This window comes from Ostrinia nubilalis, chromosome Z, assembly GCF_963855985.1.
Source record: "Ostrinia nubilalis chromosome Z, ilOstNubi1.1, whole genome shotgun sequence".
In the NCBI taxonomy this organism is placed as follows: domain Eukaryota; kingdom Metazoa; phylum Arthropoda; class Insecta; order Lepidoptera; family Crambidae; genus Ostrinia; species Ostrinia nubilalis.
Genome location: NC_087119.1, coordinates 11,594,329 through 11,619,548, shown reverse-complemented (window position 1 = coordinate 11,619,548; position 25,220 = coordinate 11,594,329). Strand labels below are relative to the sequence as shown.

The 25,220-nt window shown below is 38.8% G+C and overlaps 1 protein-coding gene across 2 annotated transcripts in view; it reads right to left on the bottom strand.

Annotated features, from left to right (window-relative positions):
- LOC135086768 (frequenin-2) overlaps positions 1–19,966 on the bottom strand; it is a 275,388-nt gene extending 255,422 nt beyond the window's left edge. For both annotated transcript variants that reach the window (XM_063981558.1, XM_063981560.1), the window contains exon 1: positions 19,830–19,966. The gene's annotated coding sequence lies outside the window, so the exon portion shown is untranslated. The remainder of the gene's footprint in view (positions 1–19,829) is intronic.
- Positions 19,967–25,220: the final 5,254 nt, after the last annotated feature.

Sequence of the window (25,220 nt, the reverse complement as noted above, 5' to 3'; positions counted from 1 at the left end):
CTAACAGCATCTCGCCAGTATCCAATGATGAATGGAAAATATTACGTTCGATAATAAACGACGTTACCGACTTTAGATAAGGAAAAATCCGTCCCTCTTTCATCAATCAAGACGCCGAAATTAGAGAGACCTGAAAATACGAGAATTCAGGGTGCTGAGATTCATTAGCTCTTCTGATTGTCTGCAATACGTATGCGGATTGTCGGAAATACCGTACGTATTTAGCTTGCTTGCTGCGCCTTTGCACAAAGGCGGCAAATTCTCGCTGCCTTCTCGCTGCAAACTTGTTTTCGCCTTGCATTGAACTCGCTCGCCATTCGTTAGTGTGAAACAGTCCTATAATGTTCCTGACTGCGTAAAAAGTGACCTTATAAAATTGGAACCTAGATGATGTTCATTATTTAGAATAAGCGAAGAATCGAAAACCTACTTCCGGAGGTATCAGGATGATTATTTTGTGTAAAATCCTAAATATGTAATTTTCGATTCTTCGAATAATAGTTTTAAAAAATAAAGTTAAGATTTTTCTTTTTTGACATTATTATATTAAGTTGTAAGCATCTAGTAAGTAAATCAACATCTTAATTTACGTTTAAAATGCAACCAACAAGCCAATGTCAAACATAAATCTTCTGCTAGAAATAGCTAAAACCCAAATGTAATATTGCGCGAAACCGTTTCTTTGCAGCTTCAATATTACTTTTTACATCAAAAAGTTCGTAACTGGAAAAACACCGGTCGCAAATAAATAAAATTTAATCGTTCCAACGCCCACTGCGCGCGGCAGCACCGGGACATTTATACAAGAAGCACATGTGTTTTAAAAGCTATTTCACAGAAGGCACTTAGAGTGGATAGTAAAAACTGAAATATGGGCTTTCCCAGGTTTCAGTTTCAGGGGGGTTTCATCAGATCTGATTGGGCCGGGCGGCGACGGTCGTGTAATTCGGTTATTTGTATGCAAGTCTGCTTGTTTTTGTAGGCCTCCCCGTTTTCCCTCGAGTCCACTCGGCGAACACCCCCGCTAGAAACAATCGCAATCATCCACGCTGAGTGGCCATTCAATACATTTGGAGCTGCGTTCACTAGATTCTCGTTGTAGAATATTGATGGGACAAGTGTGAAGGCGTTTATTGATACGAATGACCATAGGATACGTGATTTACCTGGTGGTTCAAACAATTATTCAATGTTCGAAAAATCTTCGTATTCGCTAAACATTGCCCTTTATCTATACTTTAATAAAAACACTAATACCTAAGCATACATTTCAACGAATATCTATGATGTGTGAACACGTTATTACAAAATTAAACATAGTTTCGAATACGAGTATCATGCTCTCGTGAATACTGTTGAAGCTTATATTATACAGCAAAACCTTTGTTAAAATTAGTGATCTAAATTTCAAATAGGCCTGTAGAGACTACATTTCGCCGGTGAACGGAGGATTAGATGTCTAGGAGGATAATATTAATAATTTATCCCCGAATCTATTTGCAACAACGTAAATAATAAACATGATACAATATTACAACGTTATCGTTGGTGAGAATGTTTTACTGACTTCTTACTCGTAGCGGCCGCCCGCGACTTCGTGCGCCTGGACCCCGTTTTACCCTCTTAGGAATGGAGTTTCGTAAAATCCGTTCTTAGCTGATGATACTCTCTAAGGAACCTGCCTGCCAAATTTTAAGTTTGTAGGTGTGATAGTTGCTGAAATTTCGTGAGTGGTATTTCGCTTTTATAAATTGACTAGCAGCCGCCCGCGACTTCGTATGCGTAAATCCTGATTTACCCCCTTAGGGGTTGAATTTTGCAAAATCCCGTCTTAGTGAGCACCTATGTTCTAAAAGAAACCCCCATGCAAAATTTGAGACTCCTAGCACTTGTAGTTTCTGAGATTTAGTGATGAGTGAGTCAGTCAATCATTGTCCTTTCGCTTTTATAAATATAGATCACTAATTGTTGGAGTAGGTACCTGAGTCACTTTGTGCCAATGCTTACAACGGGACATGATAACGAGTGACACAAAATTTTTTATGCATATTTTCTTGCATCGCATTTCGTCGCTTTGTTGCGAGCCACCACCAAGTAAGTTTCGCTGAAACTTTGAACTGTCCTCGTCGCAGTTTTGCTCGGAGACTGCAAAAAGACGCAGTCAAGCGGACTTCTGAACTTGATCGAGGAAACAAATAATAACACTTTAACTGTAAAATGGCGATTCAATTACTTTAACGCAGTGCGCCGTAATTGGAAAATGAAAAGCACATCAAAAATTAATAGTACTTACCTACCTACTTACTGTTAATGAATGCAGTGAAATGGGTGCCGTTCCTAAAGTATTTTATCCGGATCCAGCGTGAAGCCGAATTTTGTATTGCATTTTTTCATATTTTCTGTTAATTTAAGATTGATTATGTTTATATTGGTAAGCACAAAGAAACCTTTAAATTCAACGAAGGCGTAAGTACTTTTGAAAAAGCCTAATTTAAACCACAAACAGTATTTAGAAATAGAGTAGAATACCAACGTATGGGACGTGTAAAAGTGCTTTTGAAAAGCCTACTTGCATAAATAAATGAGTTTTAAGAGTTTTTTTTATGAAAAACTTTTAATTCAATTAAAAACTTTAATTGATTGAGTTTCAATAATAAACTAAACAAAGGTTTCAATCAAATTTCAAGCGTCGTTCCGTCATACAGCCATAACAATCCGCTAAATAAACGACCCCGCCACGAGTTTTAGTCCAGTCAATAAAGCGTTATAGATGGAAATCCATGGAACACAATTTCTGACTTCGGGACTTTATTTAGACTAGTTAGGAGGTGAACATAGCAAAAGTCCCCGCCCTTAGCCCTTGAGCCGGCAGGGAGAGGGGGGTTTAAAGGTACCACTTTTCGGTTTTTCGCTTAATCCTCGGAAACTATGCATCCTAGTGACATGACTACTATGAACCGAAAAAAGCTTATTCAATTTGCTACAGGTGAGATATTCAAGTTTTTCTATATCTTGTATAGTTTTCGCGGCATCTGCTCTAGAAGGTCTGTAATATTGGAAATTTTATTTTTGTCCTACATGTTCCCATCAGAAGAAAATCGACTTAATCAACATTGAACAAACATTCTAGACATGCGGGAGCATGTTAAGCCTAGTTCCAGGGAGGGGACTGCACCGTGCGTATATTTAGACGAACCACTTGCAGCCACTTTTGACTCCTCATCACTCAAAAACTACTGTGCGTTAACACTTCAAATTTGGCTCATGTGTTGAGACTTACGAGATAAACATCAGCTTCAAATTTCATTAATATACCTCAAACGGTTCTTTAGGTATTGACGTCCAAAAATCTACATGTCTGACCTATAGACCAAATTCTAACCACTTCCAGATGACTTTGAAGGTTCAAATTTGGCATGCAGATAGGTAGATGTGTAAATACAAAGGAAGAAACAAAAAACCAGTAAATTTTAACATGTCACAGGTAATAGATAGATTTTAGTGCTCTAAATGTCGATTTTTGAACGTCAATACCTAAATAACCGTTTGAGGTATATTTATGAAATTTGAAGTTGATGTTTATCTCGTAAGTCTCAACACATGAGCCAAATTTGAAGTTTTAACGCACAGTAGTTTTTGAGTGATGAGGAGTCAAAAGTGGCTGCAAATGGTTCGTCTAAATATACACACGGTACAGTCCCCTCCCTGGAACTAGGCTTAACATGCTCCCGCATATCTAGAATGTTTGCTCAATGTTGATTAAGTCGATTTTCACCTGATGGGAACATGTAAGACAAAAATAAAATTTCCAATATTACAGACCTTCTAGAGCAGATGCCGCGAAAACTATACAAGATATAGAAAAACTTGAATATCTCACCTGTAGCAAATTGAATAAGCTTTTTTTGGTTCATAGTAGTCATGTCACTAGGACGCATAGTTTCCGAGGATTAAGCAAAAAACCGAAAAGTGGTACCTTTAAACCCCCCTCTCCCCGCCGGCTCAAGGGCTAAGGGCGGGGACTTTTGCTATGTTCACCTTCTAACTAGTCTATATAAAGTCCCGAGGTCAGAAATTGTGTTCCACGGATTTCTCTCTACACCGTCGTTAAGGCATTCATTGACTGGACTATTTCAGCAATCCCAATCAAATATTCGCCTAAACTAGTGGAGATTTAACACATGACTAAGTAATGAGAATTAATTAGCATTTATTCAGCTAGGTCGCATAAACACGAGCATCGTCAAATTAGAACACGTATGCGCTAGCCACCCATTACTATGAGAAAATCAGTTTACGTCGGCCAGTTGAACACTTAGGGCTAGCACTTAGGCAAGTGATTAATTAAAGAAACCTACACAACAAATTGTATGCTGCTGTGCGTGAAAACGCTGATTCATGGGACCTTAAAAGCCTAAGAACTTTGGTTAATGGAAAATACATATACATATATTTTGGTTTAAGAGTTTTAAAAACGTGTTAGCTATAAATGTTTGTTTCTTGTGACAGAATCAATCAAGGAATGCATAAAATGTAATCATTTTCTTGTAACTTAAAATCGAATTAGTTTGATGCAATGACAATAATTTTGTCACCATGAAGCTTATTTGAAACTTAAGAATTGAATACCCAAGCAAGAAGACTAAAATACAAGAAAAGTTAACAACAACTTGTTTCTTTATCTTAAGTGACAACCCTATCAAAGTGCATTTTTGTACCCTTTTTATCCGACTGCGCCAGGAGGGTTATATTTTTTAAGTCGTGTCTGGTCAGCGGAGTTTTAATCATGCTGCGTATAACTATGTTACCAATCACCCGATATTACTTTTTGCAGCACCGTGGCCTGTTTTAATGCCATTTACTTTAACCGCGCTTTAGGTGTTACTATGTTGCATTTACGTTAAAACTTCAGCGAATGACGAATTCCACTAAACTAAATTAAGGCTGAGTTGCACCACCTAACTTTAACAGTAACTATAACGACAACCGGTATTTTTGTATGGAGTTTGACAGACTTTTGACGTTTGTCAAAGTTAAAATAAGATGGTGCAACCCAGCCTAAAAGTTTTGAACCAAAAACTTTGTAAGCTCAACTTTGAACATTGCTCTCGAGCCATCTGTGCTTCGTTTATCAATTTTATACTAATTTAGTTATTGTATTGTATTTAACACTAATCTATTTTTTTATTCAAATAGTTCATATCTACTTGATACCTTCAAGTACCTATTCGGTTTTGAAACTTTACAAATGTTCGTACCTACTTAGGTACTTACATAATTGACAAAACAAATATGAAACGATAATATCTAGTTTTAACGATTGGGTATTAAAACAGTGATGAAAACAGATTAAAATAAATAAAACCAACTTGTTACTCACTGGTTGGTATCGAAACACTAACCATTAAAGTGATTGGATATCCAACCAATGGGTGCCATAATCCTATAGCATTACAAAGGATTAAAACAGCTCATGATTCATGCATTCGAAAAAGCCTTTGATGTCAACCGCTTGCAATGCGGGATAAAATCGATGTGTGCCTAATTAGTTGCAATGACAATAAACTTAACTACTTATTTGTGGTAAGCTTAATACATTTTTATTTAATGTGGTAACGGATATTTTATGTAATCTGAAAAGTTTTATAAAATCCGAATTTCAGTCATAATGGAAATTTGTGTTTATTTTGCTATTTTGTATACTTAGGCCGAGTTCCACCTAACTTTCACAATAACTATAGTTGACAGTTTTTTTACCATTGTCAAAGTTAAAGTAAGATGATGCAACTGAGCCTTAATTTCATCAATTGTGTTCAAGCCTAATAATACTACCCTAAATTAAAACAGCCGTCGGTTTGGTAGGTAGAATCATCATGATCAAAATTATTCCTCTTCGTGTAGGTAGGTTAGGTAGGAACACCTTGAACATTACCCCAAGATGGCGGAAGCAAATCCAGCCTAACAGCAAAAGCCACAAGTGTCGGGGGACCTCTAAAAACTCACTCCACTGTCATTAATAATAAATAGTTGAGATTACTAAACTTTGGCATAATGCTCGTTAATCCTCGCCTCATGAAAATTTTACGGCGTTTGTTCTCGATCCTTTAAAGATCAAGTTATATGATTGCGGTCCTGTATTTAAGTGAGAGTTTGAATACTTAAGACATTTTCTCATGTTGAAAAATGTAAAATAAATGTACCTATAACCATTTATTTTGATTGATGCCCTAAGTTTACGTCATTGTTAGTCTTGAGTTAAATAAGTAAGTAAATATGTCAATAATAAACAACATTGCATAAGCGTAAAGATTAGGTTTAACCTGGGGTTAACACTGTAACGCGTATTCCATAATGAAAGCGAGAAAAATGCAATTCCTATTTGGGTTATAAAAATCGCTAAACTAAAATCCAAATACAACAACCGAATGATAAAAAAGATCAGCTTTGCTAGCTGTATGGCACAAACGTCACATGACGTTCTAATACCCTTACAAAGACCTGGTCAAATAAAAGCCTATTGTGGTCAAGCGTACCGCGAATAGAAACGAAAAATAGAGCTAATATAAAACGGACAATTTGATGAAAACTCTCACGAAACTCCGGTATTTATATCGAAACTTTTTTCCAACCAAACTCCAGTGTCAAAGTATTACTTATCTCAAAGTTAAACAACATCGGAATTGTTGTACAACATTTTTTGCTCAATCTACAAAGAATTTCTTTTAAAGCTCGCTGTGGCTTTAGCAAACAATTAAGTAATTTCTTTCTTTAAGGGTCAAAAATGATACTAGGTAGTGATTACCTGCCATTTAGAAATTTTTTCACATCTAGAAACTACCATTTCTATAGACTACGGAGAATAAAGTATTTCTCGTTGCATTTTTCTTTCTATACTTTTGTAAAATAAATGCCAACGTTGAAAGTTCGCTTTGTAACTTTTTAACGGAATTTTAGAAAATAGCATTTTACGAAATTGGCTTCTGCAGTGCGATGGGTTGAAAATATAAAACCTCACGGGATTTTACATCAGTGGTAGAGCGTTATTTTTTGTTAGGCGAATCGCGATTGGTCACATTCTTTTCAAAGCTAATCCATTTTTTGGACAGCTTTTTAGGTAACCAGTGCCTTTAGCTCTATGATTGTAGGGATCATCACGATGCATCTCTTCAAACATAAGTTTCTGAGATTCTCCTTAGTGAATTTTATAATCAGCATTTATATCACCAGCTTTTGTTTAGTTTCCACTGCAGGAGCACCACCCCCTTTAATTATTCTCAGAGGCAAATGGAGGACTTGGCCTACTCGTACACTCCCCACGCTGGCCAGGTGGGTTGGGGAGGTCTGATGTTTGGGACTATTCCCATCTCTCGTTCCCACCGCTGCAACTCCTGTGTAGCCAGGATCTACAGCTTGATCGCAATAAAAACCCAACCAATGAATGAGGTCTGATGTTCGCATACTTGTCCCTTAGTCGGCCCCATGACCTCCATGTCAAGACGATGTTCTTATTCTACTCTGCAGAAGTTACGACCGAGATGACTAAGTATAGCTGTAAAATATTGGTGATTTTAAATTAGAAACCGGTCTCTGAGCACGTAGAATTTTGTCCAATGACCCCAAGCTACCCATCCTTATCGCTCGCGCGTAATTATGTTGCTGTTGCGCTCGCGCGCTCGCTGCGGGCGCCAGTCGCACAGTCGCGACAGCAATATAATTACGCGCGCGCGATAAGGATGGGTAGCTTGGGTTCATTGGACAAAATTCTACGTGCTTAGAGACCGGGCTTTAGTTATTTTATTTCCTTCAACTATGATCAAATGCTAGACACTTTATTCTTGAATAAATAAAATGCACAATTTTACAAATAGCCAGCCATAAAGGAACAACATCCATACTATTCGACCGCTAGTCCGATTTTCTAGATGGATGGAGAAAGAACACAAAGTTGCCCACTTACGAATAGACACAAACGAGTGCACTCAATTTTCTGTCCGTCTTTGAGATGAAATAGATTTTTATAGAGAAAATATTGTAATAGGTAACTAGGTATTCTTTTAAGTGCTTATTGTTTACACTTTATTGAATATCTTGCTTTCATTCAAGTAGATCGTGTTAAGTTGCATTCACATAATTATTAATTCTACGCTGGTAAATCTTTATGTGTGATATCTGCGGATTGTTATAACTATTCCGTTCTCGAATAAATTATGTTGAGCCACGTACCTATCCACAGTGGTATTTCATTTGTTCATTTGTTCATTAGTGCATGTGTTTGGTTGACGAAATATGTGTCAATCAATGCGTCCCGGTAGTTACCGAAGCTCTATCAAGCTTTTGTCGCCGAACTAGGCCGAATACAGAAACCGGCATGGAATAATCAGCTAAACCGTGTTTTAGTAGAATACCGCCCACAGTATTTCGGAGGTTTGTTGTTTTAGAATGTTATTATACAAGGTACTCGATCTGTCTGAGTGCCCAGATCGTAGGCGTCCTGCAATATAGAAGTGTTGAAAAGATGGTTTCAGCTTTGTGACCTAATGGTAAGACCAGATCCAGAAGCCCCGGGCTCGAATCCCAGTGGGGTTGAAATTTTCTTCTCGATTTTGTTGAAACTAGTGTTTGCTCTTCGGCTGCGTGGCTACCTACCACAATCTTATAGTGTCTTTCAATTAATATTAACCGCTGTTGTATTTCAGCAGTTACCGTTAAAGTAGCCAATTCGTCTGTGTTTGAGGATTCCGGGTATAAATGTGTTTATTCACATTGTATCCATCGCAATCAATTGCCGTCTTGCTTTGTTGCCCAAAATCTATCTACACGTATAAATCTGTACAAGCTTGTCAAGGTTTGGCAAGCATGTGTGCACCCGACTTAAGAACAATAAAGCTTAAGTTTAATGTTGGTGAAAATGCCGTCATTTGGCTTAATTTTAGCTTCACATAACTTATAATTACACTGCGAGTGCTCTTGGACCATTTCCACTGAATCGTGGATTCTGTCCAACAGTTTAGTACCTACTTGGTAAATTGTTAGCATATGCGTCTACAAAACAAATGTATAAACTCGTACAAAGAACGTTTCAATGAAGGTTTTCGCGATTGAAAAATCCGCCAGATGGCAATACGTAGACGTGAGGTCCAAATGCTGCATGATTTTTGACATGACATTGACAGATATGTCAAAATCCACCAATCACGCAGCATTTGGACCTCGCGTCTTCGTATAGCCATCTGGCGGATTTTTCAATCGCGAAAACTCTCAATGTTTGCAACTGCTTCAAATCACAATAATAATTGAATTTAAAATTGAAATATGAACTTTTTGTTTGTCCTCAATTTCGGACAGAATTTATCTAGGTACTTATACAAAATCCAACTTTGTATAGGTACCTAAATTCTTTAGAAATTTCCTCAAATGTAAACAAACACTTGTGCACACAATAACACCATAATCACTTACGTGTTCATAATATCATACACATTATTTCACAAGCCCATGAAACCAACTTTATTCTCACGATTATACAAGTTTGGAATCAATCTTTAAACAAATTATTTTAGCAAAATATGTGGACGTTGAAAATTTGTGAGACTTGTCAAATTGACTTGAAGTTTAAAATTATGTGTTATCTCCATGTTGTCTCTGACACATCAGTGTTGTAACCTGTAAATCATAGACAATAATCGGTAAATTTAATCGATTTCATTTCAATTATTCAATCATTTTTATTACTGATTGCATTTAAATAGATTTAAATAGGGTCTTAATCAACAATGTATTTTTTCTTCATTGAATGTACTACTAATTGTTTAATGCACTGCTTTATAAAGCATTATAAATTCTTTCTATAGGTACGTAAGTACTACAATAATTTCAATCCGCGATTAACGAGAGGTTTTGTCGCCTCACTAGGGCACAGATTATAATAATGTTTTAATGTCAGTTGGCCATATTTGTTTACATATAGGGAAATTTCTAAAGAATCCGACTTTAGGATCATACGCAGGAGCTTGTCGATATTTCATGACAAATCCACAAGTCAGAACTACGAGTACATACTGAATGTTATACAAATCAAGACCTTTTCACAACCAAACCCCTTAGGGTCACTTTCACAAACGTTCTTAAATAAAATAATATCATTCTATTTCTATTATTGAACGGATGAGATACTCGTAGCCTCGTAGGCATACAACAGGCATGAGTTTCGGTTATGGATACGGTTACGGATTCGAAATCATTTCGGATTATCCGAAAGTTTCGGATAATTTCGGTTACGGATATTAGAATTTTAAAGATGTAACTTTATGTACTATGTCGACACCCATAATAAAGGTAAAACAGACGGGGGTATTATTAGATGGTGCCAGGGAATGCCAGACAAGTAACAAATATTTAAAAATATTAAGATTTAGACTCCGCCTTTATCCGAAACTATCCGTAACTTTTGAATCGGTTTCGGTTACGGATATTTTTTTATTTCGGATATCCGATAGTTTCGGTTACGGTTACGGATATCCATAACATCCCTGGTACACAATAACAATCTAAATAGGTATGTTTAGCTTTAATTGTGTTTACTGAGAGAGGCCATCCGCCATTGGCTCTGTGGCTTACACCCGGCGTTTCCTGATAAACCCTCTTGTACATGTGTATGGAAAGTTTGTATGGTTTGACTAATCAAAGGACCGGGCGTCTCGGAACTCTTCTATCAATGGCCGAAACAAGGCAATCGAGTTTTCCTTTTAGAAGCTTCCTGGAACCTGCTTTCGTGTGAAAGCACGACACTTCAAGAATCTGTACCTACATAAAGTAACTTAGCTTTATAGCTAGACTAGCTGTGCCCGCGACTTCGTACGCCTGAAAATAGTTTAAATAATATGTACCTATTTCCCATTTCTAAAACATCTTTCTTTACTGCTCCGCCCCTATTGGCTGTAGGACGATGTTATATAGCTTATACAGCCTTCCTCAACACAAAAATAATTATTTAAATCGGACTAGTAGCAGGCCTGTTCATCTCCGCGAGTTTACTTCGAAAACAAAACACGCACGATGGCCCACCTACAGGATACTATTCGACAAGGCCTCACATACGAGCGAACATTGACTCACGCAAGCGTATTCTTGTGTATGATGGAAGAAAATAAAGAAAATGGTGAACTAAATACTGTGCAGTATTTAACTGCCAAAATAATAATAAAAACACAGAATGTACTTTTTTAAGTTGCCTCAAGACACTGAGAGGTAAATAAGTAGTTAATATTATTCATGATAATTCATGCTTAATCATGTATTTCCTCCGCCATTTTCCGTCACATCATTTTACCGAAGTCAGCCCTATAGCTTCGGCGCAGTGCCGATCACTGACGTTTGGCAACAAAATGGTGCTTGACTCTTGAGACAGGCTAAATTACACCATATTGTTAATGACATTGAGCATACATTTTTTAAATACCTTCGCGAAGTAAAACTTCTGTACGTAGTACCAGGCCTGTTCATCTCCGCGAGTTTACATCGAAAACAAAACACGCACGATGGCCCACCTACAGGATACTATTCGGCAAGGCCTCACATACGAGCGAACATTGACTCACGCACGCGTATTCTTGTGTATGATGGAAGAAAATAAAGAAAATTGTGTACTAAATACTGTGCAGTATTTAACTGCCTAAATAATAATAAAAACACAGAATATACTTTTTTAAGTTGCCTCAAGACACTGAGAGGTAAATAAGTAGTTAATATTATTCATGATAATTCATGCTAAATCATGTATTTCCTCCGCCATTTTCCGCAGTTTGGCACCTCACGTCACATCATTTTACCGAAGTCAGCCCTATAGCTTCGGCGCAGTGCCGATCACTGACGTTTGTCAACAAAATGGTGCTTGACTCTTGAGACAGGCTAAATTACACCATATTGTTAATAACATTGAGCATAATTTTTTTTAAATACCTTCGCGAAGTAAAACTTCTGTACGTAGTACTTATTATTATTCTGTGGTAGTACTTATTATTATTCTGTGCTAGTAGTTCCTAAGATTAGCGGTTTCAAGCAAAGAAACAAACTCTTCAGCCTTATAATAGGTATTAGAAATATAGATATTAAGCTTAAATGCTTTAAAAGGTTAATTCTCTGTCTAAAATCATCTTGACTGTCATTAAGCTATGAAGGCCCTTCCAAAAACTGACATTAAAGTTCCAACAACTATCACCTCTTTTTAACTTCCAATCCAACCAAATAAGGAGTTAGCTATTCCAGTTCAGTTTCAATAAACTGTTCGATTTTATCGTTAGTGTAACTACATTTTGTACTTTTTAACTTACGAAGCATAATATTGCAAAATGGAAAAAATGTAATAATAAATGAATACAAAATACCTACTAAATTCATCGAGAGAGAAAGCTCGTTGCTGACCGCAACCCGTTGCCGGAAACTAGCAAATTGAGGCAAGTGGTACTTTGGAATAATTTGATTGGGGGCAATTAGAAATTTATTTAGTCACCAACTTTAGGGTTTGGCAATTGAATGGTGTTTTCGATAGCCAAGACATTGCCAAAGTTGCTAAGTTTACGTAGTTACATTAAAGACGTTAAACATGAAAACCAAAACTAAATTACAGCTTGGTTAAAGTTGCATACTATTTTAAAACGAGTACAGTATAAAAACAAAGTATTATGATTTGATAAGACTCGGTATCGCAGTTGTTAATCTACTGCCTGATTGATTCTGTTTCAAAGAAATTATCGATCCCATATACATAATGTAAAGACTATACGCATATATGGGTACGCAAAGTTAATACTTATGCAGCGAACGTCGTTGGCTATAAACCCAACGTACCGTGCCGTAGTAGCTGCGTATGTACAAGTAAGTACGCAACAAAATCAATATTTTTTGATATCACACCTCCCGACCCTTTTTCGGTCGCGCGAAATTTTCACAAGCTAATATCCAAAATAAGGATTTTTACAGCAAAGGTACACACATCCGGGGTCACTATGGGACGAGAAAACAAACAAAACTTTCGACCTCGGGGCGAATTCCTAGTTGTTTAGGATTTAATTATCGAGTCACTTAAATCTTTTGCTGAACAGCAGATATCTATTCTGTTTTAAGATTGAATCAATTATATTACAATACTGAATATGGATAATTATATGTAATAAATATATGAACGAACACCATAAAGTTTTTATCAATACATTGAACAAAAAAAAAAACTAAAACCCAACTACGACAAAAAACGACGCTGAAAAAGTATAAAACAAGATTTTCAGAATACTGAACTGAACGAAGTTGCCAATGTAGTTGCATAGTAATTTTTCGCAGTCACACGTTGTCAAAGTGCTACGGTAGGTAGGTTTAAGTAACGTGTGACTACGCCTTTCCAAACATGAAAATTACTATGCAACTACATTGGCAACTTCGTTCAGTTCAGTATTCTGAAAATCTTGTTTTATACTTTTTCAGCGTCGTTTTTTGTCGTAGTTGGGTTTTAGTTTTTTTACTTTTTGTTATTTGTACTATTTTGGTGTTAAAGTGTATTTGTGGCGCATAATATGTACATATTAACAAAAGTTAAATTGATGAACTAATAAGTAGTAAAGAAGCTATGAACTAAAAGATCTGAATTATATGCAATCAGCCCATGAATACAGGTAAAGTCACAAGCAAATGCTAGTAGCAATTCGAAATGTACAAGTAAAGCGCTTTCAAATGATACCAAACACGGCATATTTATCTTAACTTTATTTTTTTACTCTGTATGTTTTGTCCGCTAGAGGGCGCCACATTCGATTTTGTGAAACCCCATATATAGCCTATAACCAGCGGACAATTAAGACGCTTCTAATGATATGTCATTTGTCGAATTCTGATAAGTAGTTTAGAAGTTACGAGGGAACACATGAACATACATACATACATACATACATAGCCTGTCAAACTCATAACCTTCCTTTTGCTTTGCCGTAGTCGGGTAATTAATTAAGTATTATTTAAATTTACTGTCGTACCGACCATCATACCGACCCAAACTTTATAGATTTTAATTGATCTTGAAATTGTTAATCATTTGAAAAAAAGTTTAATCTTTTATCTTTATTTATCTAAATAGAACAAGAAAAGTACAGGACAAACACAATTAAAAGTTTGGAGATACAAATCTGACTTGCTATTTAAACTTACAGGTTGTAACAAGTTGTAACGGATTGGTTAAAACTTTAACTGTTACTTTAAGTTACTGGATATTATCCCCAAGACCATATTTTGGCTATGATATTCATTTTTAACCGACTTCATAATTGTCAGGTAAGATTGAGGTCAATGAAAAGTGAGTACAAAAGTTATTCGCAGTCAATACCTAGCAGCTTAGGAACATCAATAGTGATAGGTTATTCTGCCATCTGCTTTGCAATGGAGGGAAGTCGAACCAAGGTCGAACCTTAACTTCGAACTCCTCGTACCTATATTCTTCTGATTAATTTCGTTGCGGGTCCAATGACAGTTTAACTTTCCCCCGGCACAAACTTGACCTTCATGTTTTTATGTTGGGTTTTTATTGCCGGTCAAGCTGTAGATCCTGGCTACACAGGAGTTGGAGCGGTGGGAACGAGAGGTGGGAATAGTCCCGTCATCACACTAACATGAATCATCGCCGGAATTCGAACCCGCAGCTGCAGATCCACCAAATCATGCGGTCAAAAACGAGATGTTAGCCAAGATTTATTCATTGGACTATTCCCTTTATTGAAGGTGGTCTTGAAACCTACGAATAAAATATTTTAGTGACATTTTATCGCACGTAAAACTGAGACGGTAAACAATACCCACTGCTTGTATTCTTATGGAGTAGTTTTATGTGTGTAGCCATGCTTACTTTCTGAGGTTGTCAAACGCATGGCGGCACATCCAGCTAAACATTGTAACAACAGTATGTAGTGTAATGGCATATAATAATAGTGTGATGAGTACGAGCATGTATTGTATACCTACCTCAAAAATCTGACGTCCTTTATTTATTTAGTTCCGAAACCATTATTTAGTCGCTACATAAACGTCTCTAGGGTATATTACTTATGATTATTCTATTTATAATTTTTCTCCTAAACTGTATTAACTTTAAATATAACCAGACAAAAATCAGGGAATCTGTACAACAAACGTTTTTAGGCGCATCAACCGATATTGTACCTACTCGTATACCAGTGTTCCGCAAACGGTGTACCGCGGCCTCAGATCCGCGGCACACTGGTGTACCGTAGTGAGCCTCGGAAAAATAATATTATCTTAATAAACATATTTTAGGAAGTAAGGGTAATGCTTGTTTTAACCATCAATTCCTAATTTTTAAGTGACCCCTATGGTAACACATGAGAGGAATTTTGTTTTCATAGGGGTCACTTAAAAATTAGGGATTGATGGTGAAAACGGGCATAAGAATAAAGGCAATTACTTAAAAACTGATTTTTCATGTGTGGTGACCTCAAAAAATTTCGTTTTCCTATGTAGGTAGGTACCTTAAACACAAAAATTACGCGGAACACTGTTGTATACGACTGTTCATGAGCCACACTCTCTTCGATTGGCCGGGCTGTCATAAGGTACATTATTAGGTAAGGCCCAGAAAGTATGAGGATTTGCCGTCATAAATATCAATTTTGGCCAAGAGTGGCCGTGTTACACGTTAGGTATACCGCACGGAGATCCTGCGCCTTGGGACTGCAATTTAGTGTAGCATTGTCGTGCCGAAAGTTGTTGCCGCCCGTAAATATTCATTAGCCCGAAACTTTGTGCTACAGTGTTATTTGCACGCACTATGTTACGACATTTGGCTTAAATATTGTAGTTTGTAAGGTAGGGTGAGGTGTTTTCGTAAGGTGAGTGAAGTAATTTGGACTAATGCAGTGAACTTCCAGTCCTGTGAGGATGTGGAGCGGAAAACTGACTATTAGTGTGAACTTGTGTATAATGTGACATTTTTCCTTAAATTGGTTAATTTAGGAATAAAATTATTCGGAATAACAATGAAGTAAACAATGAGGAATTTGATACTGCATGTGAGTAAATATCCTAAAAGGACCAAACTCAGTAACAACGATTTAAGACATTTATAAAAATGTTATGACAATCTAATAAAACTGATGTATTTTATGAGAATAAAACTGACATAAATTTTATTATCTTTATTGACTTTTTGTAAGAGAAATACATTTGTACACATAAACTAAATCCTACTAGTCCTACTAATATTATAAATGCGAAAGTAGGTATGTGTGGATGTCTGGGTGTTTGATACTCTTTCACGCAAAAACTACTGAACGGATTTTGTTGAAGCCGCGGGCAAAAGCTAGTATAATAATAAGCTATGGCACCACTATACAAATGTACAGTTGCTTCAATGAGGTAAATCCATATAAAAAAAAATGAATTTCTGTTCGTTAGTCTGATTAAAACTCGAGAACGGCTGGGCCGATTGAGCTGATTTTGGTTTTAAAATGTTTGTCGTACCTAGTACAGGGTAGGTCTAAACGGTGAGCAAATAAGAAAAAATTGCGATGGCTTATTTATTGCCTTTAAGGCGGAACAGAGTTCGCCGGGTCAGCTAGTTATTAATAAATTAGTATCAAATTCTTTTGGAAACTGAGCTCCTCCACTCCGCGTGCTCCGAAGATCTTTATGTTTTATCTCAATATAATTCTTTTTTGTTTTCTGATTAAATTGTTAAAGCGTCTCTGCTCAAAATAACCAATCACCATTTCCCGAAATGTCCAATTTCCAATATGTCCAAGTCCAAATTTTCCAATTTTCAATATGACCAATTTCAGAGTCACAAGCTCAACTGAAAATCCCTTGTTATATCACTACCTGCTCTCTCCCAAGACTCCTCATGAAAGACAGAAATGATGAAAGAAGCTAAATAAGTGATTACTATATTAAGTATTCGTAATAGTATTATTTCAGTTAAAATCATATTTATTTACATATTTCTTTTTAATCAAATATTTGTGTGAAACCATGTTGATACAAGGTATCCATAGACATAAGTTCATCCAATAAAAAACACCTGCAAAGAAAACTATGTAGTTTCAAACGTGTCTGTGAAAGCGCAATAAGACATCAACGAACTAGCCAGAACAATCAAATATTTCTTTTTTGACGAATACTTATTATTAAAAATGTATCAATCAATGCAGATCTTCATTCATTAAAGATATAAAAGTGGACCATTCAGTGAAATTACATAAAAAGCGGTGTTTGACAAGCCAAAGAAAACCTTTTGGAAATAAAGCAAGTGATCTTGAATGAAACGTACTCGTAATATAAAAGAATCCAAAACAAGTATCTTTGTTTTCGAAGACAAATGTTCTTCTATGAAAAGAATTAAACGTGCTTGGCTGAGGAGACGTTTCATTTAGAATTCCGACACAAAAATGCGTGGGTTTTGGTAGGTAGGTATGAAAATCCGCATTATCTCACACCAACATCGATTCCATGTTTAAATCCACAACCACGTTAAAAACCAATAAATAATAATCTCTCGGAACTTAAATGCTATCCTTTACAAATATTATTCGAATCCATGTAAAACAAACAAAAATAAATATGAATCCGAATATTAAATCCGCCCGATAGTCATATATCCATTTCATTTCACTGTGCTAAAAATATTTGAATCGTTGACAGATGATTTAAATCGTCAACCACTTAAATTAAAATTCAAGTGGCATACTTTAATTGAACATCATGGTAAAAATATGTAGCGAAACTTTTGTGATAGTAAAACTGTAATACCTATAATGTTAAAAACATTACTTCACTTTGTAATAAAAAATAGGTTTACTGCAATATAATTACAAAGATTGACTATGTATTTCCATTGGCGTTACATGTGTCTTTACATGTAACGAAGTTGGCCCTAATGTAATTCTTTGGAACCTTAAAAAGGTGAGAAAATCCGCAGCGCTGATGCTTATAGAATTTCGGGGCATTATCCGAGCGAGATCCCGGGGCGATTCGAAACTTTAAATGGAACTTCCCTTTTTATCAGGACAGTAAAAGTAAAATAAGATTCAACGCAATTCTATAAACCCTATATTATCCCCTAGACAGTTTGAAAGAGACTAGGGATCAAGAGAAAAGTTATGATAAATAGCAAAAACCGTGCTTATCTCAATTGCTCGGATCAAATACGACTCGATTCGAATAAGATCTGTATTTTGGACAGCGAATCGATTTCCTCCTGTCTCCATAAAATCATTTGATAGACATTCCTATTTGAGTTTTCTCGTGAAATATTCAACCAAACCGATATCAAGTTGTAAGACGTTGCAGCGGGATGTTTTGAAAACGGGCTTATTTCTTGTTTATTTTATACCAGTTAAACATTTCTTTATTCTACGTTATTTATTCAAGTGTTTGTTTTGACAGCCAACAAGACTGAATAATTATGAATCCCTCACAAATTAGTGGACGGGTCGGGTCACCTTTACCCAGAACTTTTTCAAATAATAATCTCGAGCAATTACAACAAATGGTCCGAACAGACCACGATAAGAACAATAAAGATGCTCGACCGGGTTTTTTATTATTATTATAGTAACGTGATTTATTATTCTAACGACAAGGGTTGTTACAAACTCGAATTAGAACAAAGCCGAGCCCCGGGGATTGAAATTTTGTTTTTTGTTTGAACCCTGCGCCTTCTGTGCACTCTGAATTAGAATTCTTTGCGTCACTCGTGAAATATGAAAGGTGAACATTATTCAATGGTTACATATTGTTTTAGAAATGGGAAAGCAAAGCAATATTGGAAGATTTTTAGTTTCTACAAAAATATTGATTTTTTTTAAGACTATTTTATTAAAGTTCTATATAAAGTGAACTTAACTATTGGAAACATGTGACCATGCTACGAAAATCTCCATAAAATGAAGGAAGATAACAAAAGGAAGCACTTTTATAAAGCAAAAAAGGAAGATGATGTTCTCGTACCGCATTAATCATAAGGCCCGCCATCATGAAGGCGTGTAAAATGATGGTGGCTTTATTAGAAGTAGCCTACGGGCTACGGGCTCCGGTCTACGGGCTACGGGCTACGGGCTACGGCCGCGGCTACGTGCTACGACGTACGCCGCAATCACATTTACGTAAGCTTCAATATCTTTGCATAATTCGCTTTGTCCCCAAAAAAAAGGAACGGCTTAACTAAAATAGCCGCCTTGGAAATCCAATAACCACCCCGAGAAATGTGCCTGTAATTTAATACAGACCCGAATTTGCAGAAACGACTGATTGTACCGAACATTCAATGATGGAAGTACACATTGTCTGTTCGCGTGTTTTCAGCAAATAAAGCTGGTGAGAGGCGGCAAAGTGTTTTACGCGATTCCTTTTACTGGTGTGACAATGGCGTATAATTTGAAAACCGTTTTACGCTTGACAATTCAAATGGCGCTTTTATTCGCAGCACTAAAACCTTCGACCGATTCTTTAATTTGGAACCCTAAAACAATAAAGTTGATTTCAAATAAAGTTTTGTTCATTGTTAAACTACCGTCACCTTTCCGTAGTGGATAAGATTTTAACGCGAGCCCAAAGAGTGAAAGCGTTCACACGTTCCCATTTAACAAAACACACACTTTTAACAAATAGCAAGGGGTAGAGACAATTCATAAAAACACTCGCTTGGCACGATGTCAAAATTGATGAAGATTACTGGCAAAAAAACACGTACCGAAAATGTTATATAACGAAATAGCGGAGCGGAGGAGAAGAAAGTATGAAAACAGTAAAGAATTATAGCAAGTAAACAAATTGCTTACCGCCTCGCCGGGAAGTGCTGAGACCGTCGCGCGTTAAAGTTTAGTTGAGGGGTAATGTACGGTACGGTGGTACGTACGAGAACGCGGGATCGCGGCGGTCGGCACGAGGGTGCGAGTCGGAGTGCCGGGTGGCGGTCCTCTCGGCGGCGCGGCTCGACTAGAAGTCAGCGGGGTGGCTGGTGTTATGTAACACGCGCGTCGTAGCGCAGCGCTCCCCGGCCCCGCTCCCCGCTTTTAGGGAAAAGATGAATGAGTAAAGTTTCCTAACGGACGTTAGGCCATGGATCGCTTCAGATCGGCCGTTACATAAAGGATGGCGCGATGGCGCGTGCGCGTTACAGCCTCTAGCGTGGCGGCGGCTCCATGATGCGTGACGCCCGCGCCGGTTTTAGCGCGATGTTTTAGCAGAAAAACGTTTTTATTCGATATTTTCCATTTCATGAATGGCTAAACCTTGTTTCCCTTCCTTGTTTATTCTACGGATTCTTAAGCATATCCAATGAGAGATTTGGGTCTTTGAAAGTTAAGAAATGTAAGTAGGTAGATGGATTTTAACATCACATTCTGTAGAAAAATTCAAGAAACAAGCATAAAAGTTTTGTAACTTTAGAAAGGTGTTAAAACAGAAGAGCACATGCAGCATTTACTTCGGAATTTTTTTAGAGTTTTCACATTTTCACCACTAAAAATAAAATTCCGTGTCTTTTCTTCTAATCCTTGAACAAACCGCTGCAGAAACTTGCAAGTTTTTTTATGGGACAGGAGGCAAACGAGCAATGTTGAGGTTTCTTCAACAGATTCCACGGATACTTGGCGATTTGTACTTTTTTCATGAAAAATATTTTAATATAAGGTTACCCGATATTGAGTTATGTTCCCTGAGGTAACTACAGGAAATAGATTATTTTTCGTAATGCTTCCATAAAAGCATTGATGTTGGGTTATACGACATTAGGGTAATTTCCCCTAAGGTGTAGCAATACTTTATTTTTAGTATAAAAAATAGGAGAAGTAAACTCAAGCATCTGACTGAGGATGACCAGTAAAATGGATTTTGTTGTTTTAAGTACAGACAAGAATTCGCTCTTGATTCTGCTTATTGAACTACTGGCGGCCGCCTGCGACTTCCTTTAGGAGTTGAATTTTGCAAAATTCCGTCTCAGTGAGCACCTACGTTCTAAAAGGAACCCCCGTGCAAAATTTGAGACTCCTAGCACTTGCAGTTTATGAGATTTCGTGTTGAGTGAGTCAGTCAATCAGTGTAGGGAACCTACATTATTATTACACTTATACTATTTATTACACAAAACAATCACACAAAAAATATTTTTACAGCTTATAATTATATTATTAACACATTAAAATCATACACATTACATTCATACATCACGCTAACATACATACATTACGCAAATACAAAATATTTATCCGCACAAGCAAACCCGAATGATACCTCGAGTATGCGGCGGGCGATATACATCGATGCCCTATAGCTACGTATGCGCGTGGAATGTTCAGGACTGGGCCGCCGCTCGGCTGCGCCCGCGGCGATATATCGCCAGTCGAGAAAACACCGTCCTACGCATGACCCGTGCCGCTCGACGTGCCCGGCTCGCCTTCCGCGCGTTATCGTATTTGTTTTCGCGCGATAACAAACAACTTTCTGTATCTTTCTTCTTCCTGACTTTCTACTTCACGTGCTGTGTTACTCCTTCTATTCTGTGTCGTCAAATAAACTCTAATAACTGTGATTTGGAACTTTATTTATCGCAGTAGTTTACCTACCATAGACACAATATTTAATAGCGATACTCAAACGCCATATTGGTGACCCCCTGACGGAACATAACGACAGTGAAGTGAAGCGCCATGTCGGATTCAAGCGGCGAAGAAACAACCGGGACTACAAAGGTCAATACGAAACCACGGCATAACAAGATGGCAGACGCTGGAACTACGTCATTACCACCGCCCGTACAGATACGTATCCCACCATTTTGGCCTGAAAAACCGGCGATTTGGTTTGCCCAGGTCGAAGGACAGTTCGCAATAATGCGTATTACCGACGATGCCACGAAATTCTACCACATATTGGCCACACTCGACAGACAATACGCTGCAGAGGTCGAAGACATTTTGACCGGCCCAGCTGACTACAAAAGGCTAAAATCGGAGCTCATCAAGCGATTATCGGTGTCACGAGAGAATAAAGTGAAACAACTCCTGATGCATGAACAACTCGGAAACCGTAAGCCGTCACAATTTCTACGGCATTTGCAACACCTTGCCGGTCCTGACATACCTACGGACTTCCTAAAAACGATATGGACGAGCCGTTTACCCACAGACCTGCAACCTATCGTAGCATCCCAGACAACTTTATCTCTCGATGCACTCGCAGAACTGGCTGACCGGGTCAATGACATCACGACTCCAGCTCAGCACGTCGCGGCAACCTCGTCTTCACCTATCCACGAGTTAACACGCCAAGTGGCAGAGCTGACAAAGCAAGTGAGCGCCCTGTCAACCCAAGTCAACAACCGATCGCGCCCTAGAGATCGGCAACATCAGAAACAACGAGACCGCTCTCAATCGCACCGGTCGCAGTCCAACTACCGACGACACCCGATCTGCTGGTACCACTACAAACACGGCAGCAAAGCCATGAAGTGTATCAAGCCCTGTGACTTCAAGACGACGGGAAACACCCCAGGCAGTCAGTAATGGCGACCCGTTGGTCGCCATTACTGCCACGCTTCTACTGGTCGCCTCTTCATCACGGACCGCACTACCAAAACTAAATTTCTAATAGACACTGGAAGTGACATTTGTGTATACCCTGTTTCCGCGCTTCGTGAGCGATTGAGTAAAACGACCTACCAACTTAGTGCTGCCAATGGTTCGGCTATCGATACTTACGGGTACGTACAATTAAATCTCAACTTAGGTTTACGTCGTAATTTCCCGTGGAGATTTATTATTGCTGACGTTACTAAAGCCATAATCGGTGTAGATTTTTTATCATTCTACCGTCTCATCGTTGACGTTAGTAAACAACAACTAATCGATAGCCTAACCAATGTCAGTATAGTAGCATCTATATTTAAGCCAGATTGTCTCATTTCAAGTGTGAAAATCTCGACTGGTGGTAATAGTAGGTATCACAATATTTTATCCGAATATCCGGAAATAACACGCCCCGCTGGTACTCCGGGTATTGTTCGGCATAACACTACTCACCACATTCGCACAATTCCAGGTCCCCCTGTCTCGTGCTCACCACGACGTTTGGCCCCAGACAAACTCAAAATAGCCAAACAAGAGTTTGACGCCATGATAGCAAACGGGACAGCTCGTCCTTCCGATAGCCCATGGGCGTCGCCACTACACCTCGCATCCAAAAAGGACAATGGTTGGCGTCCATGTGGCGATTACAGACTCCTCAACGCACGGACCATACCTGACAAATACCCAATTCGTCACATCCACGATTTTTCCCACAGCTTATCTGGTTGCACTATCTTTTCAGTAATTGACTTAGTCAAAGCGTACAACCAGATCCCAGTCTTCAAGGACGATATCCCGAAGACCGCGATCACCACGCCATTCGGTTTGTACGAGTTTCCTTTTATGACGTTTGGTCTTCGCAACGCAGGCCAAACTTTTCAGAGATTTGTCGACGAGATGACTCGTGGACTCGATTTTTGCTACCCATATTTAGATGATTTCCTCGTCTTCAGCAAATCAGCCAGCCAGCACGAAGACCACTTGCGCCAGCTCTTCACACGCATGAAAAACTACGGCGTACTGGTCAACACTGCCAAGTGTGTCTTCGGCGCTTCTGAAGTCACGTTTCTGGGTTATCGAATCTCTGAAAAGGGCACCAAACCACTGGACAGCAGAGTGCAAGCCATCGCCGATTTTCCAGTCCCAAAAACCGTCAGAGAACTCCGACGATTTTTGGGAATGATAAATTTTTACAGGCGTTTCTTGCAGAATGCAGCACAGACTCAGGCCCCCCTGAACGCCCTACTAACAGGATCGGTCAAAGGTTCGCATCCAGTCGTCATAGAAGGAGATTCACTCCGGTCGTTCGAAGAATGTAAAAAGCTTCTCTGCAATGCAGCTTTACTAGCTCATCCCGACACGCAAGCTAAATTAGGACTCGTCACGGACGCCTCTGACACGGCGATAGGTGGGGTCCTCCAGCAGCGCAAGGATGGAGTTTGGCAACCTCTAGCATTCTTCTCGCGTAAGTTGAGCCCATCTCAAACGAAATATTCTCCATACGATCGCGAGCTCCTTGCGATCTACGAGAGTATTAAATACTTCCGCCACATGCTAGAGGCAACCCATTTCACGATCTATACTGACCACAAGCCATTATGCTATGCATTCCACGAGCGAAAAAGTAACTGCTCACCACGTCAGTATAGACATCTCTACTTCATATCGCAGTTCACAACCGACGTGCAGCACATCTCAGGCGCAAATAACGTCGTCGCCGATACACTCTCACGTATCGATGAACTGCAGATGCCCGTCGATCTGGAAATGATGGCCAAACTCCAAGCCACAGACACTGAACTCGCAGAGCACCTAAAAAGCGAATCTTCCCTTCGCCTGATTAAAACGAACTTACCTGGTAGTCGTGCTGAGTTGTACTGCGACGTAAGTACACCGACTCCCAGGCCCTTCGTACCGATTCAGTTGCGTCAGCAAGTGTTCAGCTCGCTTCACTCACTCAGCCATCCAGGCGCAAACGCTACAGCCAAGCTCGTTGCACAGCGCTTCGTATGGCCACTGATGCGTAAAAATTGCCGTGAGTGGTCTAAGGCATGTTTGACCTGCCAGCGCTCGAAGGTGAACCGACACGTCGCGTCACCACTCGGTACGCTCGCCACACCTTCAGCGCGATTCAAACATGTCCATATAGACCTGATCGGCCCATTACCGCCCGCTGGTGATTATCGGTATTGCCTTACAGCCGTCGATCGCTTCACGCGATGGCCGGAAGCTGTACCCCTTACCGACATCACCGCCGAAACAGTGGCCAAAGCATTTGTCTCCTGTTGGGTTTCCCGATACGGTTGTCCAACTGACGTCGTAACCGACCGAGGTGTACAATTTCAGTCGGCACTCTTCCAACAGTTATCGAAGTCTATCGGCTTCGACCACCGCAGGACGACAGCATACCACCCGCAGTGCAACGGCTTGGTTGAACGCTTTCATAGACAGCTGAAAGCAGCTATCACTTGCCACGCTGACGCTAACTGGATCGAGTCACTACCACTAGTGCTTCTCGGCATAAGGAGCTCCTTTAAAGAGGACCTCAAATCTTCATCAGCTGAATTGGTGTTTGGTGAACCGCTTCGTCTATCTGGCGAATTT